At 50.1% G+C, this 26,835-nt stretch overlaps 2 long non-coding RNA genes across 2 annotated transcripts; one reads left to right on the forward strand and one right to left on the reverse strand.

Annotated features, from left to right (window-relative positions):
• Window positions 1–414: 414 nt before the first annotated feature.
• Window positions 415–20,542, reverse strand: LOC138849312 (uncharacterized). Its single transcript, XR_011387984.1, has 2 exons — window positions 20,401–20,542; window positions 415–1,571 (listed from the first exon to the last, which is right to left on the reverse strand). It is a non-coding gene; the product is annotated as an uncharacterized lncRNA (long non-coding RNA).
• On the forward strand, window positions 17,085–26,210 carry LOC103350491 (uncharacterized). The gene is made up of 5 exons (XR_518499.4): window positions 17,085–17,226; window positions 22,642–22,933; window positions 23,746–24,174; window positions 25,726–25,845; window positions 25,957–26,210. It is a non-coding gene; the product is annotated as an uncharacterized lncRNA (long non-coding RNA).
• Window positions 26,211–26,835: the final 625 nt, after the last annotated feature.

Here is a 26,835-nt window from a genome sequence, read left to right on the forward strand (position 1 = left end):
AAGGAGGCAAACCAGGGGCCAATGTCGTGGTGTGGTGCATTAAGCCACCTCTTGCCGTGGGAGAATCCCTTGTCTCAGTGCCTTTTAAGTCCCAGCTGTGGGACTTCCACTCCAGCTTCCTGCCCCTGGGAAGGCAGCAGATGATGGCCCAAGTACTTGAGTCCTTGCCACCCATGTGAGAGACCAGGACAGAGCTTCCTGCCTTTTCCTGGCCTAGTCCTGGCTGGTGTGGCCATCTGGGGAGTGAATCAGCAGATGGAAGATCTCTCTGTCATTCTGCCTTTCAAAAAAAATAAACACATCTTTAAAAAAAAAAAAAAAGGAAGAAGAAGCCAAATCAAGACTGTGAAGGTGAATGCTGCTTATTTCTCATAGAAACTCTCACAAAACTTCCTTTGTTATAATTTTTAAAGATTTATTTATTTATTTGCAAGGCAGAGTTACAGAGAAAGAGGGAGAGACAGACAACAAAGGGAGATCTTCCATCCACTGGTTTACTCCCCAAATGGCCACATCAGCCAGGGCTGGACCAGGCCAAAGCCAGGAGCTGGGACTTGGACCATCCTTCATTGCTGTCTCAGGTGCATTAGCAGGGAGCTGGATCAGAAGTGAAGCAACCAGGACTCAAACTGGCACTGCATGGGATGCTGGCATGGCAGGCAGCAGTCCAACCTGCTGCACTACAGCACTGGGCCCCACATTGCCCATGTTTGATGAGAGGAATGAGCATGAGGACTGCCGTGGTGGTGGATAAGGACTCTCTGGTGAAGGTTTTCCAGGCACTTTTCGGCTAAAGCTTTGCTAAATTAGCTAAGCTAACTTTCTCAAAGCACTTTCTTAATAAGCAGGTGCTATCCTTATTTGGCCCTCTAGGGAGTCAACAAGCAAAGTACTTTGAGCATCCAAAAAAAAAATTGTTGCCATGACCTTTGCTCTTGACTGGTCCTCTCTGGCTGTGGCTGGACAGCCTCCTCCTCTTGGTAGCCATTGCTTTGATTGTGTCTTGTGCTCCGGATCACCCTAGAAAGCCGTGTTTCATCTGTTGCTTCAGTTCTTCAAAGAAATGCCTTGGGATCTGGATCCCACTTTGTTAGCATTTCCATGGAAACCATCTATTCTTGTCTGCAGCTGATCCAGATGCAATAGTTTGGGCACTCATAGGGCAGAAAGTTTGCTCAACTTTAACTTTTCAGTCGGAATTGTGTAAGCTAACCAGTCACTATGTGCATGGCATTGGCTGTTGTTCATGCTGTTGACTAAGTCTCTTCAACTGGGACCTGAACAACATCAATCTTGTCTTACAAATTGATGTGGATGGTCTGCTGCTATGGGCTTCATTTCCAGTGCTGTCTCATTCCTTGTTAAAATGACTTGCCCATTTGCAAACTGCTGATTTCTTTGGGGAATTATTGACTTAAACTTTTTGTAGAGCAGCCATGATTCAACCATTCTTCTATTCAGTCTTCACCATAAATCTGATGTTTATTCTGGTTTCCATTTTAGCAGAATACATGTTGCTCTAATTAAAGTTCTTTTCAAGCTGAAATCTTCTCATTCTTAGTGCCTATAACCTGTTCAGACATGTACACGAAGATAGCATGAGCTTGTGTTGGTGCAAAAAGCATTTGAAATACATGCATAGTTTTTCATAGTATATATATTTTTTCATGAATTTCTGGAGACTCCCCATAGTATGATCAACTGCATGTGTGCACACCTATGTATTCATCTACATATACACACATTTGATAGGGAATTTTCCAGAAGGAATTACAAAAACTTGAGAGGTGTTACATCTACTTGGTAAGAGCAGGGATTGGTGGGGAAGCTTTCACTCTTTGCTGCTGATTGGATTCAACAAGCACTTATTACGTTCATAAAACAATAACAAAAATACACTCAATAAAATTTCTCAAGCATGCCTGGCAACAGCCTAGCCTCAGTCAGTGATGGCCACATGCAGGTGTTGTGTTAGGCACTGGGCAGCACAGCTGCACACCTGAGAGGCTCCATTTCAGTGCAGCAGCACTGTGTTCAGCCAGTTGCTGCCAGCTACTTCTCCTTCTTCATTCCAAGGTGGCAGGGCCCAGCAGAAACCCAGGAGAAAAGAAGGCATGAACTGACGTGTGTTTGCTTCACGTACTTCCCTGGAAAGCTACCGACCTGGCCAGCAGGTCAACAGCTCCTCTACCTGCTGCTCCACACCTGGCTGGTCCAGGGCTCCGCAGGCCCAGCCTGTGTCACCTATGCGGAAAGTGGATCAAAGGACTTCCAATGACTGAGAAAACAATTCAAAGGTCAACGCTTCCCAGCAGTGAGTAAATATCAACGCCCTGTTCCATGAGAGGCCCAAAGAGATGGCTTCTACCCTGGCATGAAGTCCTCCACGGCTAGTTCTTGATTATGGGGTGGGGCTTCTAGGCCTCGGGGACCAGGTAGGCTTCGTCTCTGCACCCCCAGGGCTCTGTGCAGTGCATGGCACATTGACACCAATTTGGCATCAGAGCGTGTCCTCTCTTCCCAGGGCACCTCCTGCCTATGCCTCACTTGTTTGGGTCTTGACCATTCAGCTCTCTGAAGGGGTCCCTCTTCTCTCAGTCTGCACCCTGCAGCCAGGAAAACTCACCAGATGAGGAACTCACTTTTGGTGTTGCTGTTTAATTTTTATTTGATAATCATAAACTCACTCTGCAAGACAGCTAGAATTGGAGAGGAATACGGAAAACATGGATCCCAAAGAACTAGGATAAGAACCCAAGGAAGTAGCACGAAGACTTCAGGATAAGGGGAGCAGATGATGGGGCAGGGGGAGCTCTCCTGGGCTGCAGAAGGAAAGGGCTGGTGGTTAAGGTAAAACACAAGTCAGGCGTATTAACGTTGTCCGAACTCAGCCACGGTGATCTTCTAAACAGTTTTTGCAATCCCTGGACCCTAGGTACTGCATGCATTCCATAATACTCAGCCCATTTTCACCTTGCCAAAGACCATATGCTTGCCATTCAACCATTCAATATCGGCAATGCAGACCCACATGGTTCCGAACAAGGTTCTCATCACCAAATTCCTTTCTGTAGATGGATTTGCTGCCAGTGCTGCCACAGCATGTGATGTCCCCACCCTCGGAGGAGGTGCTGCCCAAGGACTTGCCCTCTATGGTGATGCCCAAGGACATGGTGGGGCTGACCACGCTGGCAGCAAGCAGCTCCTGAATCGCTGGCATCTGCAAAGTCAGATGAGGAACTCGGGTTTTGTTTCATTTTTATTTGTATGCTTGAGAGGCAGAGAGAGAGAGAGATGAACAGACAGAGAGAGGGATAGACTGTTGCTGGTTCACTCCTCAAAGCAACAACAGCTGGGGCTGGGTCCAGGCTCTCGAAGCTGGGAGCTGGGAGCTCCGCGCAGGTCTCTCGTGTGGGTGGCAGAAGCTCCACTACTTGAGCCATCACCGCTGCCTCCCAGGGTCTGCATTAGTGTGAAGCTGGAGTCGGGAGCCAGAGCCAGATACCGAACCCAGGTACTGGTGTCTGAACCACTAAGCCACATGCCCACCTACGGTTGAGAAACTCTTGATGACTTGCTTGCTTTCATGTTGAACAATTATTCTAGAAAAATTTAGGAAATAGAGATCACTAAGATAAGAGAGGAAAACTCTGGTCCCCTGCCTCCCCGCCCTCATGGCCCCTTATGTTCCTGCAACACTCTCTGGGGGTGACTGTTTTATCTCCTGGAGTAGACGTCCTTCTTGCTCCTGACCGTCTCTTCCGGGCCGTTCTCACACCTTCGAGAGCCAGATCCTAGGAAGGGCTTCACTGCTTACCTGGCCCGTGAACTCCCAGTCCCCATTTAATATGGAGACAGCAACGTTTTGGGTCTCTAGGAATCAACTGCAACTCGGACCCCATGTCCAAAAGCTCTCCAGATAGCTGGGTGCTCCCTTCTCCTCACTGTACGTCACCAAGGAGAGTGGCCGTGGGCCAAAGATTGGTGGGATCGTTGCCTTGTGTCCTTGCTACAGCATCGAAGAGCTTTTGTTTCTCCGGGAGATCAGCCGCCTCTTCAGTAGACGGTTTCAGATCTGAAAACTGGCTCAGTCGGAAAGTCAAGCACGGGGTTTTGTGTTTTGATTTTGCTCTGGGGCCCCCGGCCTCCTGCGGCTCTGCTCTTGTCTCTCTCTGGCTGTAGGTGCAGCGGCAGCTGTGTGGGCTGTGGCCCTGACCTTGCCCGTCACCGTGGCACCTGGCAGGTGAGTGCCTCCACCCAGCCTCTGTTCCTTGTCGGGGGGAAGGGGCAATCATCCCCATGCATTATGGTCAAAGCACACGATCACAGCAATTTAGCTTGAAGATCTTGATTGGCTCTGTTTTCAGTTCTGGAATTGAGCAACACTTCATTCCATAACACAGAATGGGTGCCCTGATGGGCTGAGCAAAGGTCGGTTTAATAGATGGAAAGGGGCTGAAGAAAGAAGAAGCCAAAAGTAGGCGACTGGTCTTTGCAAAGCTGCTTTCCTCGTGAGGCAGGGACAGGGAGCTGGAAGAGTTCTCCCAGAATAACTGGTTGGTTAGCACAGGCTGCTGCAGGCTGCCTTGCGTGTGAGGGGATTAGGGCAGAGGGCACTCCGCTATCAGCCCACTGGGAAATTTCGCTGTGTGTCTCTAATCCTGGTTTGTCTGGGGAGCTTCGATAAGCAGCGTGGTTTCAGTTCGCTGAGGCAGAGCTTCAGCATGAGCGAGTGTGTCTTGATTTTTCACCCAGTGTGTACAGGAGCTTAGTCCAAAACAATGGCCTCCTAAGACTTTTATTGAACAGCGTGGAGTCCAGCTCTGTGGTCACCTCACCCACCTAGCGACGGGGCGGCCCCTCCCGCCCAAGCATGCCTGGCCGCTTTGGTGAGCCCCATGCCCCTGCCCCCCCCCCCCAGCGGGCACCCGTGTCTCTGCTGGTCTCACACTGTGTATCTGCGCCTTTCATTCCTCCACCACCACCTGCCAGGGTCCTGCATTTCAGCACGCAGCATGGGCTCTGCCCTGCACTAAATAAAAACTGTGGAAGGTCATTGCTTTGGACAAAACTTCTGTGCACACCAGACTAAAGTCAAGTCACTCACGCTAGAATTCTGGTCACCAAGCTGGGACAAAATGGTTTCTCTAACCTCCCAAGAGAAACTGGGACAAGGGAGCTAAGAGCCAATTTCTCAAAAGAGCCAGTGTGGGCCCTTTCACCCAAAGCTGAGCTGGTGGTAACTGGTCAGTTGTAGGAGGGTTGTTGTGCCCTGGTGCCCTCCGATGGGGAGTGGCTGAGTGACCGGTGTGCTGCTCGCTCTTTATTTCTGCTAATTCAGCGCTGTCTGTCTGTAAACCAGCCTCCTGTGCCCCGGCCCTCAGAGCGTGCACTCTCTCCTGTGGAAGAGGTGTTGCCTGAGTCTAGAGCTGAAAACAGAGCCCGTGGGGCAGGCATCGTGGTGCAGCAGGTTAGGCCGCCGCTTGCAAGGCCAGCATCCCCTGTGGGCGCCAGTTCGAGTCCTCACTTCTGATCTAGCTCCATGCCAATGTGCCTAGGAAGGCAGCGGAAGATGGCCCAAGAGCTTGAGCCCCCGTCAGCCATGTGGGGGGCCTGGATGGAGTTCCCAGCTCCTGGCTTTGGCCTGGATCCTTGCAGGGCCATTGTGGTGATTTAGGGAGCAAACCAGTAAAGAAAAGACCTCTTTATTTCTCACCCTCCCTTTATCCCTTCCTATCAATCAATCAATAAATCCTTAATAAACAAAAGAAAGCCAATTAAGATTTTTTAAATGTTTATTTATTTATTTAAAAGGCAGAGTTAAAGGGGAAAGAGGTGGAGACACAGAGAGAATCTTCTATCTGCTGGTTCATCCTCCTACAAATGGTCACAGTGACCTGGGGTGGGCCAGGCTGAAGCAAGGAGCCAGGAGCTTCTTCCGGGTCTCCCATGTGAGCACAGGAGCCCAAGGACTTGGGCCATCTTCTACTGCTTTCCCAGGCCATAGCAGAGAGCTGGATCAGAAGTGGAGCAGCAGAGACTCGAACCCGTGCCCATAAAGGATGCCGGCACTACACCACAGCCCCAGCCCCAGCCCCAAATTAAGATCTTTAAATTGTTGCCCTGCTGTCCTTTGACACTGCCTCTGTGCTTCCAGAAGCCAGCGTGGAGTCAGCCTCGCCCCTGAGAGCCGTGCCAGGCAAGGTGTGAGGTCCAGTCCTAAGAAAGAGGCTGCAGTAGCAGAACCAGCTGGAAGAGAATCCCTGTGCTCCTGGAAGGACAGAGTTTCAGACGTGAGACAGAGCAGCGGCAAGCAAGGCAGCAAGGTTTAACGAGGCCCCGAATCCGCCAGCCCGACGGGCAGCAGCTCCTCAGATGCCTACAATCAGACTGGGGCTTACACGGCTCAGGGGCCCGCTCTCAAAGTCTCTCCTCCCCCTCCCTCTGCCTCTTGGGAAAAGGGCTTTCTTTGTGAAATCCACGCAATTGCTCCTGAGGTTTTCTTACCCTGGGGCACAACCTGTGGGCTTCCACTGGTTTTCTCACGGCGCATCACTCCCCTGCCAAGAGTGGCTGTGCAAGGACAAGAACTCGGCTCTGGAACCAACCCCGACAGACGGCTTGATGTGGATTCCAGGTCAGCCTCCCTCCCTGCGCTTGGAGTTCCTTTGCAAATCAACCCGAGACTGAACCCCCGTAATGGAAAGGCAAGGCCCAGCCTCTCGTCTGTCTCCCCGGGCCCATGGTGTCCTCGCCTGTCCTTTATGAAAAGGAGTTCACTGAATCGAGAGAACGATGCAGCTGGGCTCCGGAAGTCGTTTGCTTCTCCAACAGACAAAACCCTGTTGGCCACTGGTTTGTTTAGAGGAATTCCAGGTCTGGGGCAGACGTGAGCCCCCAGACCAACTGTGGCCCACCTGGCCACCCAAACATTCCAGAAAGAGCAGGGCACCGCTGACCAATCCAAGGAAGGCCACGAGCACCACTGACCGACCAGGAACTTGGACACAAGCTGATAACGCCCCTCTCAGCCCCGATTTCAATCTGTAAGAACCTTCACCCCTAACTCTCTGGGGAGCCCAGGAATTAAGCAACAGCTGCCCAGCTCCTTGCTCTTCCCTTTGCAATAAACACCTCCTTTCTTCCACCTCCCTGATGTCAGTGATGGGCTTTCTGCACAGGCCAATGGGCCCAGGTTTGGGGGGCTCTACAGCGACACCCCAACCAGTTTGGGGGGTTATTCTGTACCAACCTCTTACCAACATTAACTCACTAGGTTGAGGCCCCACAGGGCCCCTGATCACGAGGCACAGGCTCATTTCTCTCCTCTGAAGATAACAGCTTGAGAGTCAGCTTTGCCTCAACTGTTTTTCCAGGAACCCCAGGCCCTGAGCAAACTCCCACCTGCCTGATTCAAGTCAACTTTGGCATCATTAAAATTCCCCAAAGAATACATAATCCCTGACCAATCAAAGGACGGGTGCGAGCACCGTGGACTAATCAGAGACCTGCACGTGGGCAAAACAGGCACCTCTCAACCCCGACTTCTGGGTGTAAGAACCTTTACCCCAGCCTTCGGGGAGCCTGGGAATGTGGTGAGAACTCCGCGGTTCCCTGCTCCGTGCCTTGCAAACAAACACCGCCTTCTCCCCTCCCCCAGGTGTCAGCCGTTGGTTTGCTGTGCACCTTGCAAGGATGTTGAGGATCCTACAACAGTTTGAGAATCTTGACAAAGCTTTAGAGTGTAGAAGAGCTGTGTTGCAGAAAAAAAAAGAAAAAAGAAAAAAAAAAAGGAGGGGAACGCTCACTAGGCAGGAGCTGGTGACGTCCACATCAGGTCCAGTAAATTTCAAAATCACAGGTTTTCACTTACACTTGTCTCCACCTGCTACTCCTCTCCTGCTCTCCCTCCCGTCTATTGCCCTCTCTTTCAGCCACGAAGCCTTGCTGCAGGGCTCAGATGGAGGGCGCGTCAGCGCCCCCGCGTGGCCGCCCGCTGTGATGTGAGTAGGGTAGGCCCCAGCCGCCCCAGCCGTCCCAGCCGCAAGCCGCAAGCCGCATTGGGAAGAAAGTTTAAGAGTGCCTTGAGCAGAACAGAAAGCTCACTTGCGGTGGAAGACAGCAGGGCTGGTGACTTGCGGTCTATCCAGCCAGAGTTCTTTTCATTTCCTTTGTAGTTTATTTCTAGAAGAAAATCCCATGGTGGGGAGTTGGGGAGGGGGTAGGAGTTGAGGATTCTTTTCCCCGTGGAGAGAAATCTGTACCAAACACTGCTCTGAGTAGGTAAAGGTAAAACAATGTTTTTTTCAAAATTCTTTGAGAAGTTAATATTCTTTAGGGCTCAGATAAACTCTACTGAGTTGAAGATGTAAAAAACTCTTTGTAGAAAGAACAGCAGTTGATCTGAGCACTTTCCACAGAATTCTACATTCTGCACACATACAGCTTTATGCTTCCTGCAGACCTGATTGTTCTTTAAAAAAGAAATGGGGCTGGTGGATATGTAACTTAGTATGGTCATTGTGCAACACAGCATGGAGGTTCCTCAAAAAAAAAAAAAAAAAAACTACGCACAGAGCTACGAGCAGTCCCGCTGCTCGGGATCTATCCAAAGGAAAGCAAATCGGTATGTGGAAGAGGCTTCTGCATGCCGGTCTTTATGCAGCACGATTCACGAGAGGCAAGACATGGGGACAACCCGCGTCCATCAGCCGATAACGGATGGACAGATGTGGTGCCTGCACACAGCGAGGTGCTACTCAGTCATAAGCAGGTGTAGTCTGGCCATCTGCACAATGGAACTACAGCTCCTCATGCGAAGTGAATGAGTCAGGTACGGAGCGATGATCTCGCCATGTGTGCGATTTAAGACAGCTGATCTCACAGGCAACGAGAGAGGGATGGTGGCTGGCTGAGGCTGGGGAGAGCAGAGTTACTGGGACCAGATGAGCCCGCTGGCCTGCTGGCAGCAGAGGGCCACATGCTGACGCCACGGTCTCTTCCAGACAGGAAGTGTATTACAAGGTGTGTGAGCAAGGAGTCAGGGACGATGCTCAGACCTGACTCCCTGCACAGCTCTCACCAAAGATATTCTCGGGGAGCGGCACAAGGGGTGAAGTGGGATGTGGCAGTTAATTGGTTAAGGAAGAAAGAGGAGTTCCTGGTTCATCTGTGGCGGCTCAGGTCAGCGAAATGCCTCTTCACACACCTCCTGGTCAGAAACGGCAGCCCTGGCACACGATGTTGGCTCAAAACATCCAGCGGCCAGTGGCACCTGTGCTGTGTGCCGCACGGTCGCTCTGGGTGGTTTTGTCTGGCAGTCTCGACAGAGCGCCTGGCTGCTCTGCACAGGAGGCTCAAGGGGTGGGAGGTCCCCTGGCTCTCACTCTGCGGGCTGTGGTCTCGGCGGGGAGGGGCGGAAGGGTTGACTAACGGTACTAAGTTATGGTTGGAAAGGAGAAAGAAGTTCTGCGGTTCTGTCGCATGGAATGGCAACGATAGATAACGATAATGTACTGTGCTTGGAAAGAAAGCTGAACGAAAGGATTCCGGATGTCTTCACCACAAGTAAATGCTGCGTGTTGGAGAAGTTACACTTGTTGGCTCTGACTGGCCATTACATGACGTGTGACAGCATAGACATAGTACCCCATAAATATGTATAATTTTTATGTATCACTTAATATAAAACAAAGGGTGCTTTTGATTTATTCTAATTGGAAACCAGTCATAGACTTCAGAGACATAATTGTCTTTCTTTCTTCAGAACAAAATTAAATTGGGTGGGGTCAGCACTGTGACATAAGAGTTTAAGGCTCTGCCTGCAGCACCAACAGCCCATATGGGCACTGGTTTGAGTCCTGGCTGCTCCGCTTCTGATCCTGCTCTGCTATGGCCTTGGAAAGCAGTAGAAGATGGCCCAAGTCCTTGGGCCCTGCACCCATGTGGGAGACCTGGAAGAAGCTCCTGGCTCCTGGCTTTGGATCAGTGCAGTTCTGGCTGTTGTAGCCAATTGGGAAGTGAACCAGTGGAGGGAAGACCTCTCTCTCCGCCTCTCCTTCTCTCTTGGTGTAACTTTGATTTTCAAATAAATAAATAAATCTTTAAGAGAAGGAAAAGAGGAAGAGGAAGAAGAGGAAGAATAAGAAGAACTACCTTCCAGGGGAATGCCCCAATGAGCTCTAAGTCCCACCTCCTGAAGATTCCACCACCTCAGGGGCCAAACCTTTGACATGGGTCTCGGGGCCACCTTGACTAGGATCCAGCCAAGGCAAGGCCTGTGCCGGTTTTGCTTCTGGGAAGCTGTGTCCCTTCTGGACCTCGGCTCCCTCATCAATAGGGCTAAGATCTAGACAGGATAATACGAATGAAAGGGTGAACGTCTTGACTCTCAGAGTTCACCTGGCACCTGCACACACACTATTTCAGTGGGTCCCTGTGGAATCACTTTTATTCCCTCCACCGTTTTCACTGATGATGAGAAACGCACATTTTTGAAAACCAATGTGAAACCTGGCCGCATAGAAACTTCTGTCGACATCCCTTGTGTTGTTTAGTGTCTCTTATACAGCAATTTAGAATTCCTCCTAACAGTGGCTGGTAAACACGTCCCTCCAGAAGACAGAACATGTGCCATGTGACAAGACAGAGTCAACTCCTACCCCTTCACGCTTTTTTTTTTTTTTTGGTCTGGATGCCAGGAAGCGTGGAACTAATCATGACAAGATTGTGGTAATCAATAAATCTCAAATTCCTGGTACCATTACCTCCCACACCCCTAAATCCTCAGGCTTGAGCACTTGCTAACGGAGGCCATCCGAACTGGGTGATTGTGTAATTTGCCACACAAATGAGGCCCCCTTCACAGTGCAAGAGAACATTGTTATTAACACATTAGGGTGACAGATGCAAACCAGGACGATCTCAAGCAAACTTGGGTGGATGGGCACAAAAGTCACATTCAAACAGCACACAATGGGACCTTGGCAAAAGTCATATTCAAATAGCACTTGGTAGAACCTTGTTGGTGCCACACTGGGTCTCATTAAACTTGGGAGAGTCACACAGAGCTGGAGATAGATAATAGTTCATAGGACGTGGCAACAAAAGTGCTTCTGAGTGTACCTGCTGACCAGGAGGGGACAGTGTGCATCTCCCACCAGGCAGTCCCGGGTCACTTTACTTCCCGATGTCTCTGCCTCCTCAGCACTGTGGGCGTCCTGTCCTGTGGCCAATCACTGCAGCTCAAAATTCCTTCTAGGAGCCGCTTAAGCAAGGCAAGCTGCTTGGAAGGAAAAGGCCTGGGGACGTCATTGAGTGGCACTTTGCCGGACGCTGGGACAAAGGTGATTTCCATCTCAAAGAATGGGGTGGACAAAGATGGTGGGGCCCCCAAAAGTCACAGCCGCCACGCAGTGCCTTCCTGGTGTTGGAAGGCTCAGGCACTGCCTGGGACAGGACTGACCTCCCTGCACCGGTCTCTGCCTGTCACTGCTGGGCAGGACAGTTCCCACAGGAGGAAGCCGCTGCTCCTCTTCCAGAAACAGCGCTAGAGGTCGCCCTTCTCCAACATCAGACCGGGTGCCACAGAAGGCACGGCGGGAGGTTGGCTCCGGGCCGCCAAGCCGCGGGTGGGAAGGCGCTGCACTGGCGCAGAGGCTGAGTGCATCAGGCTCCCAGGGGAGGCAGCGCCCAGGAGAGGCAGCGCCGGGCTGAACGCAGGCGGGACGCCCTTCTTCCTATGAGGGCGCTCCAAAAGTTTATGGAAAATGGAGTCAAAAGGCAAGCTTGTTTTGCTGCAAACATTTTTAAATCCATGAATAATTTTTTCATAATATACATTTTCTATGAACTTTTTAAGTTTTAATAAGAAGGGAGACAGATCTTCCATGTGCTGGTTCACAGGAAAATGCCCCCCAAGAGCCGGGGCTGGGCCAGGCTGAAGCCAGGAGCCTGGAACTCCCATCTGAGCCTCCCATGCAGGTGGCAGGTACCCTATTACTTGAGCCATCACCTGCTGCCTGTCAGGGTGCACATGAGCAGGAAGCTGGAATTGGAAATAGAGACTGGGCATGAACCCAAGCCCTCCAATATGGGATGCAGGCAGCCCAAGCAGCATCTTTTTTTTATTATTTTTTATTTATGTATGTATGTATTTATTTATTTATTTGAAAGGCAGAGTTACAGAGCTGTATGCTGGAAGCTAGGAGCCAGGAGCTTCTTCCAGGTCTCTCACACGGGTGCAGGGGCCCAAGGATTTGGGCCGTTTCCCACTGTTTTCCCAGGCCATAGCAGAGAGCTAGATCAGAAGTGGTGCAGCCGGCACCATGTGGGATGCCGGCGCTGCAGGCGGCAGCTTTACCCTCTAAGCCACAGCGCCAGACTCAAGAGTACACCTTTGTGACTTTGGCTTTTCAGGGATGGCCTCGGGCCACGGGAGGGTCAATATTGCACCCCTCACCCCCAATCCCACCTGGTGCCTGGCTGCTCAGACCCCTGTCTCACTGTGTGCAGCCTCCCTTGCTGCCATCCCCAGCCCTCATCTCTTTCAAAACCTGCCTCAGGGAGCGCACTGCCGGGAGCCATGGGTACCTGGGGAAAGCACCTGCTAGCCCTCTCACAGGTGTGCCGTGATTGCATCCCCTGTACCTCAGAGCAGAACGACCTCTGTCAGAGCAAGGAGCCAGGTGGCGCCAGAGCTTCCCTCCCTGTGACTGACTGGGGGAAAGCAAAACTTTCCCGTCAGTTACATGAGAGGCTAATACTGCTACTGCGCGTCTCACACAGTGGTTACGACAATGACCTGTCTTCCTTGAAAACTCAGTAAGAAGTTCTTTCCCATGGAAGAGGCGGGTGGATGGAGGTATTTTCAGGATAAGAAGTGAGAGTGAGAGTAGGGGGTAACAACACTGGCAGAGGTCTTTGAAAGAAGTTTCTGAGTTGAGGCCAGTGTTGCGGCGCAGGGGCTAAGCTGCCACTTCTAACACCAGCATCCCGTTTCAGAGAGCGGATTTGAGTCCTGACTGTTCCATTTGCAACCCAGCTCCCCGCTAATGCACCTGGGAAGGCAGTGGAAGATGGCCCAAGTGCTTGAGTTTCTCCACTCATGTGGGAGACCCAGATGGTGCACCTGGCTCCTGGCTTTAGCCTCCCCAGCCCCAGCTGTTGTGGCCACTTGGAGAGTGAACCACCAGATGAAAGAACTCTCTCTCTCCTCTCCCTACTCTCACTTTCAAATAAATACCTTTTATAAAAAGATACATTTCACAATTATTACAAAAAAAAGAAATTGCTGTTCATACTTGGTTTTAATTTTTGAAGTGTTTCTACTCTCACATTATTGAATTTTAAAATTCTTCAATAGATGGGTGGGAATTTAGTGGTTAAGAGGCTTGTTAGACACCTGCATCTCACATCAGAGTTCCTGAGCTCAGGTCCTGACTCTGGCTCCTGGCTCCAGCGTTCTGCTAGCTCAGACCCTGGGAGGCCACCATAGTCGTTCAAATAATTGGGGTCCTGCCGACCACATGGGAGACCGGTATTGAGTTCCTGGCTGCCAGCTTCTGCCTCATCCAAGCACCTGCTCTTACAGGCATTTGAAGGAATGAATCAGCAAGTAGAAGGGCTCGCATGCTCTCTCTGTCTCTCTGCTTCTCAAATAGATTATTTTTTTAAAGATTTATTTTTTACTTGAAAGGAAAGCATCAGAGAGAGAGAGAGAGAGAGAGAGATCTTCCATCTGCTAGTTCATTCCCCAAATGGTCTCAACAGTCAAATCTATTCTAGGCTGAAGCCAAGACCCAGGAACCCCATCCATGTCTCCCACCTGAGTGATATAGGCCCAAGTACTTGGAGCATCTTCCATTGCCTTTCCGGCACATTAGCAGGGAGCAGTATCAGAAGCAGAGCAGCTGGAACCTGAACAAGCACTCAAATATGGGATGCTGGTGTAGCAGGCATTAGCTTAATCTGCTGCGCCACAATGCCAACTTAAGAAAAAAATTGTTAAAGATTAAAATTATTTAATATAATGCAGCCCAGTAGAGACTATTAGTCACCTTTAAGTAAGCAAAATCTATTTTATATATATATACACACACACACACATACATACATACCACGGTTTATTTATCTATTCATCTACTGAGAGACGTTTCGACTGCTTCTAATTACGAATAAAGTGGCTATAAGCCTTTGTGTATCTATTTTCATGTGTACAGTGTTTTCAGCTCATTTGGGTGTATACTGAACCTGATTGCTGGATCAGATTTATGGTAAGAGCACATTTAGTTTTGTAAGAACCCCTTCTGGGCTGAATTGTATCTCTTTAAAATCTGTACGCTGAAGTCCTAAGCCTCCGTGCCTTAGAGCACTATATTTGGATTTAGGACCTTGAGAGGGGTAAGGGAAAATGAGGCCGTTAGGGTGGGGCTGGTCCACTATGACTGGCATTGCTGTAGGAAGAGGAAAGTGGGCCCCAGAGGAGTGTCTGACGGAGGGAAGAGCACGGAGAGCTGATGGGAAGGCAAGTCAAGCAGAAAGCCTCGGGAGAATTCAGCTCTGGGGCCGGTGTGGTGAGCAGGGGAAGCTGGCATCCCGTATCACGGCACTGCTCTGCTTCCCATCCAGCGTTCTGCTAACGCCCCAGGGAGGCAGCGGAAGATGGCCTGAGTACGTGGGCCTCTGCCACCCACGTGGGAAACCAGGGTGGAGTTCCTGGCTTCTGTCTTTGGCCTGGCCCAGCCCTGGCTGTTGCAGCCATTTGGGGAGTGAAACAGCAGATGAAAGAGCTCTCTCTCTCTCTCTCCTCCCTCCTCTGTTTCTCTACCTTTCAAACAAACCTTTAAAAAGAATAAATCGACTCTGCCGAAACATTGATCTTAGACTTCTAGCCTCTAGAATTGTGAGAAAATAACTTTCAGGCTTTGGGATTTGGTTACGACAGCCCTAGCAAAACACATCCGTGGCCGTACCAGTTTGCACTCCCAGCAGCTACCTAGGAGCGTTCCTGTTGCTCCCCATCGCACCAGCGTTTGCGTTGTCGATGGTGATGATTTTTCCATTGTAATCAGTACACAGTGGTATCTCATCATTTTAATTCACAATTCCCGATAGCACAGGACCTGGCCTGCTTCTTTAAATGTTTATTTGCCATCTGCACATCATATTTCTGCTTGGATATTTCAACCATTTTAACTGGCTTTTTTTTTTTAATTGTTGAATTGTAGGAGTTCTTTGTGTGCTCCGGATTCAGTCCTTTATCAGATATGTGTTGTGCAAACATTTTTCTCCCAGCCTGTGGCTTGTTATTTCATTCTCTGAACAGAAGAAATCAACCCTGAAGGGCAGGATTTTTTTATTCTGATGAAATCCAACATCAGTTTTCTTTTTCATGGGTTGTGTTCTAAAGTCATTGCCAAAACCAAGAACAGTTAGATTTTATCCTGTTGTCCTCCCAAATGTCAAGCTTTTATGTTACAATGAGGTCTATTGCCTGCTTGGAGTTAGTTTTGTGGAAGGCGCAGTGCTTTGTGTCTAGATTAATTTTTCTGCCCCGAATGTCCAGTGGCTCTAGTACCATTTCCCCACTCCATTGATTTTGCCTTTGCTCCTTTACTGACGCTCAGTCAGCTGGATTTGTGGGGGTCTTTTCTGGGCTCTACAGTCTTCCTTTCACCTGTGTGTCTGTTCTTTCCCTCAATGCTTTTTTTTTTTTTTTTTAGATTTTTATTTATTTATTTGAGAGGCAGAGTTACAGACAGACAGAGGGAGAGACAGAGAGGTCTTCCATCCACTGGTTCACTCCCCAGATGGCTGCAATGGCTGGAGCTTGGCTCATCTGAAACCAGGAGCCTGGAACTCCATCCGGGTCTCCCTCATGGGTACAAGGGCCCAGGCACTTGGACCATCTTCCACTGTTTTCCAAGGCCATAAGTGAGAGCTGGATGGGAAGAGGAGCAGCCAGAACACGAACCGGTGTTCATATGGGATGCTGGTGCCACAGGCGGAGGCTTAGCCTACTATGCCACAGTGCTGACCCTGACTATTTTTGTTTTATAGTAAGTTCGGAAGTTGGGTGGTAAGAGAAAGCAGCAGGGGCCGACATTGTGTCGCAGAGGGCATGAAGCGCTGGCATCCCATATGGGCGCTGGTTCGAGACCTGGCTGCTCCCCTTCCGATCCAGCTCTTTGCTATGGCCTGGGAAAGCAGTAGAAGATGGTCCAACTCCTGGGGCCCCTGCACCCATGTGGAAGTCCTGGAAGAAGCTCCAGGCTCCTGGCTTCCAATCAGTGCAGCTCTGGCCTTTGTGGCCATTTGGGGAGTGAACCATCAGATGGAAGACCTCTCTCTCTCTCTGCCTCTCCTCTCTCTGTGAAATTCTGACTTTCAAATAAATAAATAAATAAATAAATAAATCTATAAAAGAGAGAGAGAAAAAGCAGCCAGAAGCTTGCCGAGCAGCCAGCTCAGGCCACTGCTGGCTGTCTCCAGGCTGGCTGTCTCCTCAGGCTGACCTGCACTGTTTCTCCAACCTGACTCCAGCATCTCAGCTGGGCCCTCGGAGGCTCGGAAGTCCCACCCGAGCACGACCGGCTAGCAAACTGAAGGAGCAGTCGCGGCGGGCAGACGCTGGGGGGCACGTGGTGTAGGCTCACGGCTCCCCTTCTCCCCCCCAGCCCTCACCCCCGCCTTCCCAGGCGGCAGGTGGGAACTTCGCGGTCTCATCAGGGCGTTCTCATGAGCAGGTGCAGCGCAGCAGGGAGGGCACCACGTCTGCAGACCCAGCCCTGCCCTTGCTCTGCCTTCAGACACTCGGAAGTTCTTCCCAGGCAAAGGACCTGCCATTTTTCTGAATGCCCACGGTGGGTGCGCAGCACGTAAAGGAAGTCAGTACAACACTGGCTCTTTAAAAACAGGACTTCTCTTGATGGGATTTTATGTGACGAGATTGCTGAGCGTGAGCTCGGCTCAGGTCGGTAGGTGGCGATGTGAATGTACAAAGTAGTAAAGGGGACGATGCACACTCACCCAGTCACAGCCACTGCCCTTCGAGGGACAGTCCCCTCCCACCCCATGTATACGGTGTCACAGTCAGGAGTCCACTGCAGCACTGGCTGCATCGGGGAGAACTGGAATCAACCGAAACTCCCATGGCCTGGGGTGTGAATCCAGGCACTGTGGGAAATTCAGAGCTTGCTCCCTAGCAGTTGAAATGAATCCGCGCAGGTAAGTTACAGACAGACACATCCAGCGCGCCAGTGTGTGTACGAACTTGAGACACGGAAAACAATGCTGCCTGTTCCTTTCTGACTCATACATTTAGACAAATAAAAAACACGACTGGGGAGGACAAAGGCCAAGCCTCTAATGCTGCTTTCCCTGGGAGAGAGAGGGAGGGAGTGTGGAGAGGGTGCGTGGAGGTTTCCGTCGTCTGTTAAAGGTCTAAAGCGAATGTGGTAGCATGCTCAATTGCTGAAACAGAGAGGCCGATTCTTAGGTGGTTATTTTATTCAATATTTTTGGGCATCAATCTACTTCACAATTTTTAAAAACTCTTGTTAATAAGGGGCTGAAGTGTGGTTTGGTTTCTTTATTATTTTTTTTGAAAGATTTATTTATTTGAAAGGCAGAGGGGCACAGACGGAAAGATTCCATAGTTCACTCCTCAGATGCCCACAAAAGCCAGGGTTGGGCCAGGCTGAAACCAGAAGCCAGGCACGCCACCTGGTTCTTCCTGTGGGTGGTGGGAATTCCGGTGCTCGGGCCGCCATCTGCTGCCTCCCAGGACGTTAGCAGGAAGCTGAATCAGAAGCAGAAGTGGGGTTTGATAGCAGAGGCTCCAATATATGGCTGTTGCATCCATCTGGGGAGTGAACCAGAGGATAGAAGACCTCCCTCTGTCTTTACCTCTCTCTGCAACGCTTTCAAATGAATAAAATAAATATTTAAAAGAGAGAGAGGGAGATCTTCTATCCACTGGTTCGCTACCCAAATGGCCACAATGGCCAGCAGCTGGGCTGGGCCTAAGCCAGGAGCCTGGAATTCCATCTGGTCTCCTACATGGGTGGAAGAGCCTCAAGTACTTGGGCCATTTTCCGCTGTTTCCTAGATGTGTTCGGGCTGGGTTGGAAGCAGAGCAGCTGGGACTCAAACCAGTGCTTCAGGGCAGGTTGCTGGCTTCACAGGTGGTGGCTTAACTTGCTGGCCACACCACTAGCCCTTAGGTCTTAATTTTAAATACAATCTGACAACCCTGGTATTTTAATTGAATTGTTTAGGCCATGTTTTACTTAATTTTGTGTTGCTATAAAAAAATACATGAGACTGGCTGATGTATAGAGAGGAGAGATTTAGACCAGCGCCACAGCTCACTAGGCTAATCCTCCACCTGCTGCACTGGCACCGCGGGTTCTAGTCCCGGTTGGGGCTCCAGATTCTGTCCCGGTTGCTCCTCTTCCAGTCCAGCTCTCTTTTGTGGCTCAGGAGTGCAGTGGAGGATGGCCCAAGTCCTTGGGCCCTGCACCCACATGGGAGACCAGGAGGAAATGCCTGGCTCCTGGCTTCAGATCGGCGCAGTGCGCCAGCCATGGCAGCCATTAGGGGGGTGAACCAACAGAAGGAAGACCTTTCTCTCTGTCTCTCTCTCACTGTCTAACTCTGCCTGTCCAAAAAAAAAAAAGAGAGAGAGAGATTTATAAAGTTCACAATTCTTTTTTAAATATTTATTTTGTTTATTTGAAAGACAGAATTACAGAGAGAGGTAGAGACAGAGAGAAAGGTCTTCCATCTGCTGGTTTACTCCCTAGATGGCCGCAATGGCCGAAACTGTGCTGATCTGAAGCCAGGAATCAGGAGCATCTTCTGAGTCTCCCATGTGGGTGCAGGGGCCCAAGCACTTGGGCCATCTTCCACTGCTTTCCCAGGCCACAGCAGGGAGCTGGATCGGAAGTAGAGCAGAACCAGTGCCCATATGGATGCTGGCAATGCTGGCCGGGGCTTTAACCAGCTGCATCACAGTGCCAGCCCCAAGAAGTTCACAGTTTTAGAAACAGGAAAGCTCAAGGGCATGGTGCCAGGTGCAGGTGCTTGGTGTAGAGGGTAAGATGCCACTTGGGATACCCACATCCTTTACCAGAGTGACAAGGTTCAAGTCCTGGCTCCTTGTTCAGTTCTACCTTCCCACTCGTATGCAGTCTGGAAGCAAAAGGTGATAGCTCAAGTAATCGGGAGACCTGATCCAGGCCCCTGCTGTTGTGGGTGTTTGAGGAAGGGAGATCTCTATATCCGCCTCAAACACACATGCACACACACACACACACGCACACGCACGCACACGCACACAGATAGACAATAGAGCATGGAGCCAGCGTCTGCTCAGCTGTTGCTGAGGGCCTTGTGGTGGATGGTATCACGTGACGTGGCAGGTACAGGAATACCCAGCAAGTACACGCAGCAGAGACAGACACAGGGCAAACGTGCTTCCCAGTGGCCCACTCTCTCGATAACTAGCCCAGTCCTGTGAGATGCAGCTCACTCCTGTGAGTCCTGGTCCTGTCTCACAAGACCTAAGCTAGCCTCTTGAGAAAGATAAGAATGTACTCATTATGGTGGAGTTCTCATGACTTCATTCTTTCAAAGCTCTCACCACTTTTCAGTACCATTATATTGGAACCCAAACCATAGCACACCACCTATATTTAATATAATTTTAATATAGTAAGCCAATAAAATGGAATTACAAAGAGTACTCAATCTTTTTTAAAAAGTTTTAAAAAGATTTATTTATTTGAAAGTCAGAGTTACACAGAGAGGGGAGAGGGAGAGAGAGAGAGAGAGAGAGATTTTCTATCCTATGGTTCACACCCCAACTTGTCGCATTGGCTGGAGCTGCACCCATCCAAAGCCGGGATCCAGGAGCTTCCTCCAGGTCTCCCATGTGGGTGCAGGGGCCCAAGGACTTGAGCTATCTTCTACTGCTTTCCCAGGCCACAGCAGAGAGCTGGATTGGAAGTAGAGCAGCCAGGTCTCAAACCAGCGCCCATATGAGATGCCAGCGCTTCAGGCCAGGGCGTTAACCCGCTGTGCCACAACTCTGGCCCTGAGAGTACTCAACAGTAGGACTGGCACTGTGGCAGAGTAGGTAAGGCTGCCACCTGCAGATGGAAGACTTCTCTCTCTTTCTATCTCTGCCTCTTACTTTTTGTAACTCTGCCTTTTGAATAAATAAATAACTTTTTAAAAAATAAGAAGAAAATAGGAAGAAGAAAAAGCCAAACAGCTAAAATAAGAAGGAAACAGTAGTAAACTGGTTTGCTTAAACCTACATATCTGAGTCATTTTTAATGTTAATATTGTCACTAGGTACATAATGTTTACTTGAAAGATTTTTAAATTACAGACCTTTAAAGATGCAACTTCAGTGTTTCCAGCTTGCAGACTCCTGGTGAGAAGGCTGGGACGTCTGTCTCTGGTCCCTTGGTTTTTGGTTTCTCTCTGTCTTCTCTGATTTCTTTCATGATTCCCTCTGCCGTTCTCATTGTTTTGACTCCGATGTCCCTTGTAGCTGTGTTTTTCCTTGTGCCAATCTTTCTTCCGGTTTTCTGTTTGTTGACTCTGCATCCTGGGCTTTCATCTGTTTGTTTTTTCTTTCATTCACTTTAAAAAGTTCCCAGCTATTCTCTCTTAAATGTTTCCGTTGTGTCTTCGTCTGGAGTGCTGGGGACAGGTGCAGTAGCCCGTTTGATACTGCTCCAGAGTTCTTACATGTACATTGTGTGCTGCTCCTCTGCACGCGGAGGAGCCGCACTGGACCGGACGCTTGATGTACCTTTTTTCCTCGGGGGGTTTTAGTTTGTATGATTTCTCTTGGCCTGTCTGTAAGTCTACTGATTCTGTCTCCCGTGTCCATTTGGTCCTTGGTAAGTCAGTCTTAATGTCTGATGTTGTTTCTTGCGACATTTCCATTTGACTATTTTCAAGAGTTTCTATGTGTTTGCTGGAATTTCCTATTTATGTAGATTGTTCACCTTTTTCAATAGCTCCTGTAATGTATTTAATATAATTATTGTTTGAACTTACTCATACAAAGTACCACAAACTTAAAATGGCCTAAAATCACATCAGTTTATTTCCATATGGTTGCGGAGGTTAGGAATCGGTAATGAATCTCACAGGGACAAAACCCAGGAGTCGGCAGGGCTGGAATCCCTTCTGGGGCCCACCGGGGAGATGCCCTTTGCCTTCTCCAGTCCAGGGTGTGTTTGCACCACGGGTACATGAAAGTCCCCCTCTTAGGGACTTATATATAATTCACTGTTCTCTGAATTTCAGCCTTTAGTCCTCCCTCTGCCTCCTATATAGGCAATTATTTTATGGTTTAATGTGGATCTTTGTGTTTTTTTTTTTTTTTTTTTTTTTTTTTTTACTTGACAGGTAGAGTTATAGACAGAGAGAGACAGAGAAAGGTCTTCCTTCTGTTGGTTCACCCACTAAATTGCCGCTACAGCCAGTATTGCACTGATCCGAAGCCAGGAGCCAGGTGCTTCTCCTGGTCTCCCGTGTGGGTGCAGGGCCCAAGCACCTGGGCCATCCTCCACTGCCCCCCGGGCCACAGCAGAGAGTTGGACTGGAAGAGGAGCAACTGGGACTAGAACTGGGCGCCCATATAGGATGCCAGCGCCGCAGGCGGAGGATTAACCAAGTGAGCCATGGTGCCGGCCCCTGTGTTTGTGTTTTCATAAAGTGTATTTAATTGTTTATATGAAAGGTACTTCAAAAAGTTTGAGAAAAAATAGAATTAAAAAATAAGTCTGCCTTGGTGCAAAATTTAGAAATAGACGCACATGAGAGGCCTTCAAAGTGTTCATGGGAAAGGCATGCTATGAATACACTGTGAAGACCCCTTGTATGGATGGATTTTAAAAACTTTTGCGCCAAAACCAACTTATATTTTAACTCCATTTTCCACTAGTCTTTGAGGAACCCTCACATGTAGATTTTTTAAAAGATTTATTTTATTTATTTGAAAGACAGAGTTACAGAGAGAGGTAGAGACAGAGAGAGAGGTCTTCTATCAGCTGGTTCACTCCCCAGATGGCCACAACGGCCAGAGCTGAACTGATCTGAAGCCAGGAGCCAGGAGCTTCTTCCAGGTCTCCCACACGGGTGCAAGAGCCCAAGGACTTGGGCCATCTTTTTCTTTTTCTTTTTTTTTAAGATTTACTTATTTATTTGAAAAACAGAGATATACAGAGAGAGAAGAAGAGGCAGAGAGAGAGAGGGAGGTGTTCCATCCACTGGTTTACTCCCCAGATGGCTGCAATGGCTGAACTGAATGGCCAGAGCTGAACTGATCTGAAGCCAGGAACCAGGAGCTTCTTCCAGGTCTCTCACATGGGTGCAGGGGCCCCAGGACTTGGGCCATCTTCCACTGCCTTCCTAGGCCATAGCAGAGAGCTGGGTCAGAAGTAAAGCAGCCAGGACTTGAACTGGCACCCATGTGGGATGCTGGCACTGTAGGCTGGGGCTTTACCTGCTATGCCACATCGCCGGCCTCCACAAGTAGATTTTAGTTAGAAAAGTGTTAGCATGATTCCTATATTATTTAGTGTCTTTTAAACTCCGTGCTGTGTTTTTCCACAGGCACCTAACCCTTTGCTGCTCACCCTGCGTAGCTTCAAGTGTGCATCCTCCAGGGCTGCCCCCCAGTTCTCCAGGGATGGACACTCAGCTTACACACGTGTAAGAGAAAGTGCCCCTGGGGAGGGCACAGTGGCAGTGGATGCTTCTCCTCTGAACGCCTGCAGTGCCTTGGTCTCCTGTGCCCCTCCATCTCTGTGCCAAATTACAGATCCTGATACAGGCGCCTGCCTCACCCCCAGGGTGGTTCTTGCTCATCTTTTGAGTCAGTGACTAGCAAAGAGCTTGGCAGATGGTAAGTCGCTGAACTTGATGAATGGGTAGAGGCGAGGCTCAAAGACCAGCGGTTGGCTGCATAGTCAGTGGGTTCCTGGACAGATGGATGGCTGGAAGCAGAAAGGAAGGAACAGTGTGGCAGCAAACCAAGGGTGAAGGCCGAGCACCCGGACAGAAGGACCATGGTCCTCACCTGACGGGGCCACCCAACGTGTGAAGGAGGGAGTGGAAGCAAGCAGTGACGCCGCCTGCTTGTGGTTCAGGCCTTGTGCCACTGCAGCTTGGCACGGTCCCATCAGGGCAGCCGAGAGACCAGGGCAGGCATCTCTCCTTCCCAGATCTGGGGAAAAGCCATGAGCTCTATTGAGACGTTCCTTGTTTGAAGGCACCAACAGGATCCTGCGGGGCCCCTGTGACTCCAGCCGATCTGGAGGCGATTTCCTAAGAAACAAGCCGAAGGCAGGAAGCATGCCTTTGTAATCCTCCCCAGGCTCCTGGCCCAGGCTTTAAATAACAAAGACTGTTTAGATAGTGCTTCCTGCAATAAGCAGTGGGCTTAGAGTTAAACCCCCTGAGTGGCGGCTGCAGTGCCGGGTGGGGAACCCAGGGGCTTCCAGGCCTCGGCCTGCGTCGGGGAGGGAAACCACATGGTGTCCTGGTGTTGGAGGTAGGGTCTCCCCTGGGCCTCTGGAAAGCTACACCTTACTGCTGGTGCTTAGCGTGAATTTCACTGGCAATGCTTCCTAGGAGTCAAGATTACAACACACTTTCTAGCCAGCAGCTTTAGAGCGGGTGACCTCGAGTTAAACCTTTGCATTTTCTTCCCCGCAGCTTGAATTCCCATGGCTTCTGTCGCTCCCCAGGTTCACGCAGGTTCACGCTTTATGCCAGGCCAAAGTGAGCAGATTGTGACAAGGTCGCGATATGTCCATCTTTGCTGACAGAGTGACCAGACTGCAAGGGAGAGGAACACTGTTGTGAAAGGTGACGAGGGAGCAGAAACCTGTGAAATGTTTGGAACTTGGTCTCCCTGGAGTAAATAAACCACAGAAACTCTGGGCATGCCGACCACGAAGGGAACGTCAGATCCCAGGGCAAGCCACGAACGTTCCAGCTGTGGCTTGGATTTTCTTCCTGCGTTTTCTTTATAACCTATCAGCTTGCTGGCACCTTGCTTCAGGAGCTCCAGGCAAAGCTGGAGAAGCAGCTGAAATGCCTGACTGGGCTCCTATTTACTGAAACCTCCCTGAGAGCGAAACGGTAAGGAGAACGTGGGATTTCCAAAACACGGTGCCCGTCTAGTTGTGAAGGCTGAGTGCTTGTGGAGGCGAGCTTTAGTCTGTCGCTCATCACACCCGCTTGTCGCTTAGCCTTTGTGAGCTGCTCCTTGATTCTGTGAGATTCCATGTGTGAGCATAGCCCTCTGGATCCGAGACCAGAGACCGGGTCTGCGTCATCATCAGAAACAGTAGAAGAAGATCCACCAGTCCCTACTGGGGTGTCTGTGCCCTGAGTCCACACTTCAGACCCCCAACTTTAAGCCTGTGTGTGAAGGCAGCAGTGGGTCCTGACTGTGGAGGAACAGCCCAGCAGAGCCATCACCTGGCACGTCACCCCAGAAAAGGGCTAGTCTAGTAGGATTCTGGATAGGAAAGTGCTGCCAACACCCCAGCTGTTTGTCTCAAGTATGTTCTGCTGTCCTGTGTATCCTCTCAGAGTCCACCCTGCATCCCTGATCCTTCACCTGACTGCTGCGTTTTATGATTATTATTTATGTGAAACATGGGGTTGGGGGGTGCAAGCGAGCACACACTCCATTGATGGGTTCTCTCCTCAAAGGCCCACAATAGGGGGCCGGCGCTGTGGCGTAGCGGGTAAAGCCGCCACCTGCAGTGCCAGCATCCCATATAGGTGCCGGTTCGAGTCCCGGCTGCTCCACTTCTGATCCAGCTCTCTGCTGTGGCCTGGAAAAGCAGTGGAAGATGGCCCAAGTGCTTGGGACTCTGTACCTGTGTGGGAGACCCAGAAGAAGCTCCTGACTCCTGGCTTTGGATCGGCGCAGCTCTGGCCACTGTAGCCATCTGGAGAGAGAACCAGCGGATGGAAGATCTCTCTCTCTCGCTGCCTCTCCTTCTCTTTCTGTGTAACTCTGACTTTCAAATTAAAAAAAAAAAAAAAGGTCCACAACGGCTAGGGGTGGGCCTGGTTGAAACTGGAAGCCAGGAGAGGAACTCAGTCCCGGTCTCCTATGTCAGTGGAAGGTACCCAACCATTTGAGCCATCACTGCTGCTTCCCAAGATGTGTGTGAACAGGAAGGTGGGGTTGGGGAGCTGGACTGGGGACTCAAACCCAGACGCTCTGATGGGGGCCTTGGGTGTCCCACGAGATGTCCTAGCCACCAGGCCAAACACCTGCCCCAATTTCAACCTCAATTGAGAAGATTCTGATGGCGTGGCCTAGACTTGATCTCAGTAAATATTTGTTTATTTGAGAGAGAGAGAGGAAGGGAGAGAGATCTTCAATCTGCTGGTTTATTCCCCCAGCACCCACCACAGCTAGAACTGGGCCAGGCCAAAGCCAGGAGCCATGAGCTCAATCTAAGTCTTGGCGGGGACCCAAGGAAGCTGGAGTCAGGAGGGCCAGGAGCCAGAGCCAGAGCCAGGAATCAAATGCAGGGAATCCAATGTGGGATGCAAGTGTCCTACACAGTGCTTCAGCTGCTGTGCCAAATGCCCCTCCCTCAGTAAATAATTCTTAATAAATAAGGGGTGAAAGAATTGTTTTCCATGTGTTTTTCCTTTCAATGGCAGAACAGGAAAGAAAAACACAAGCGTCTCCAGTTCTCCCTGCTGAGTGTCTGTGTGATGCTCCCTTCACCTGAACATGGGCTTCTCAGCTGGCTTCCCATCTCTGCTGATAGCCATGCTAAGGTACTCAACACCCAGGCTGGCACTGTGGCGTAGCGGGCTAAGCCTCTGCCTGCAGCTCAACATCCCATATGGGCGCCGGTTCAAGACCCTGCTGCTCTACTTCCTATCCAGCTCTCTGCTGTGGCCTGGGAAAGCAGTAGAAGATGGCCCAAGTCCTTGGGCCCCTGCACCCGCGTGGGAGACATGGAAGAAGCTGGCTCCTGCCTTCGGATCGGCACAGCTCCTGGCTTCAGATTGGAACAGCTCCAGCCATTGCAGCCCATTGGAGCATGAACCAGTGGATGGAAGACCTCTCTCTGCCTCTCCTTCTCTCTCTCTGTGTAACTCTGGCTTTCAAATAAATAAATAAATCTTTTTTGAAAAAAGATACTTACCCTCCACAGAGTGTTTTCAAATGAATAAACACTTCTATGAAAAATGGCTTCTTAATGGGCCCATTTCCTTTTGACTTTCTAAAATTTACAAAAACATTTGGGCAGGCCTTCCCTGTCTCTCTTATCTGTCCACTCAGACCCATTTGTCTCTACACAAATAACCCCACTCATTTTTTAAAAATCTAGTTTATTTCTATGTTTGTTTACTTGACTTTTTTCTGGTCTGTCTGCCCCATTGGACTGAAAGCCCCATCAAGGCAGAAGTCACATCCGTTCTGTTCCCCTATGGTCCCCCAGTGCTTAGCAAAGCACCGGCCACAGGAGAGCCTGGTTAGGACTTTGCTGAATGAATAAGGAGCAAAGGAGAATGTTCATAACGAGTGGTACAGTGTGGCTTCCATGGCTAATTACAAGTGAGACACAGGGTGCAGCAGCATCGGGAATAAGCAAGGCTGGGGTTTTTGGAGAGTGTAACAGAATGGAAAGAAGCCAAGCAAGGATGCCCTTGGTGAGGGAGTGAGATGCCCACCCTGGTCCTGGAGCTGGAGCCGCTGAGGGAGGAAGCCGGGGAGGATGGAGCAGCTGCAGGCCCAGCCTCTGCTTCACAGCAAGGATG

The sequence above is a fragment of the Oryctolagus cuniculus genome, chromosome 4 (genome assembly GCF_964237555.1).
Source record: "Oryctolagus cuniculus chromosome 4, mOryCun1.1, whole genome shotgun sequence".
NCBI lineage: Eukaryota > Metazoa > Chordata > Mammalia > Lagomorpha > Leporidae > Oryctolagus > Oryctolagus cuniculus.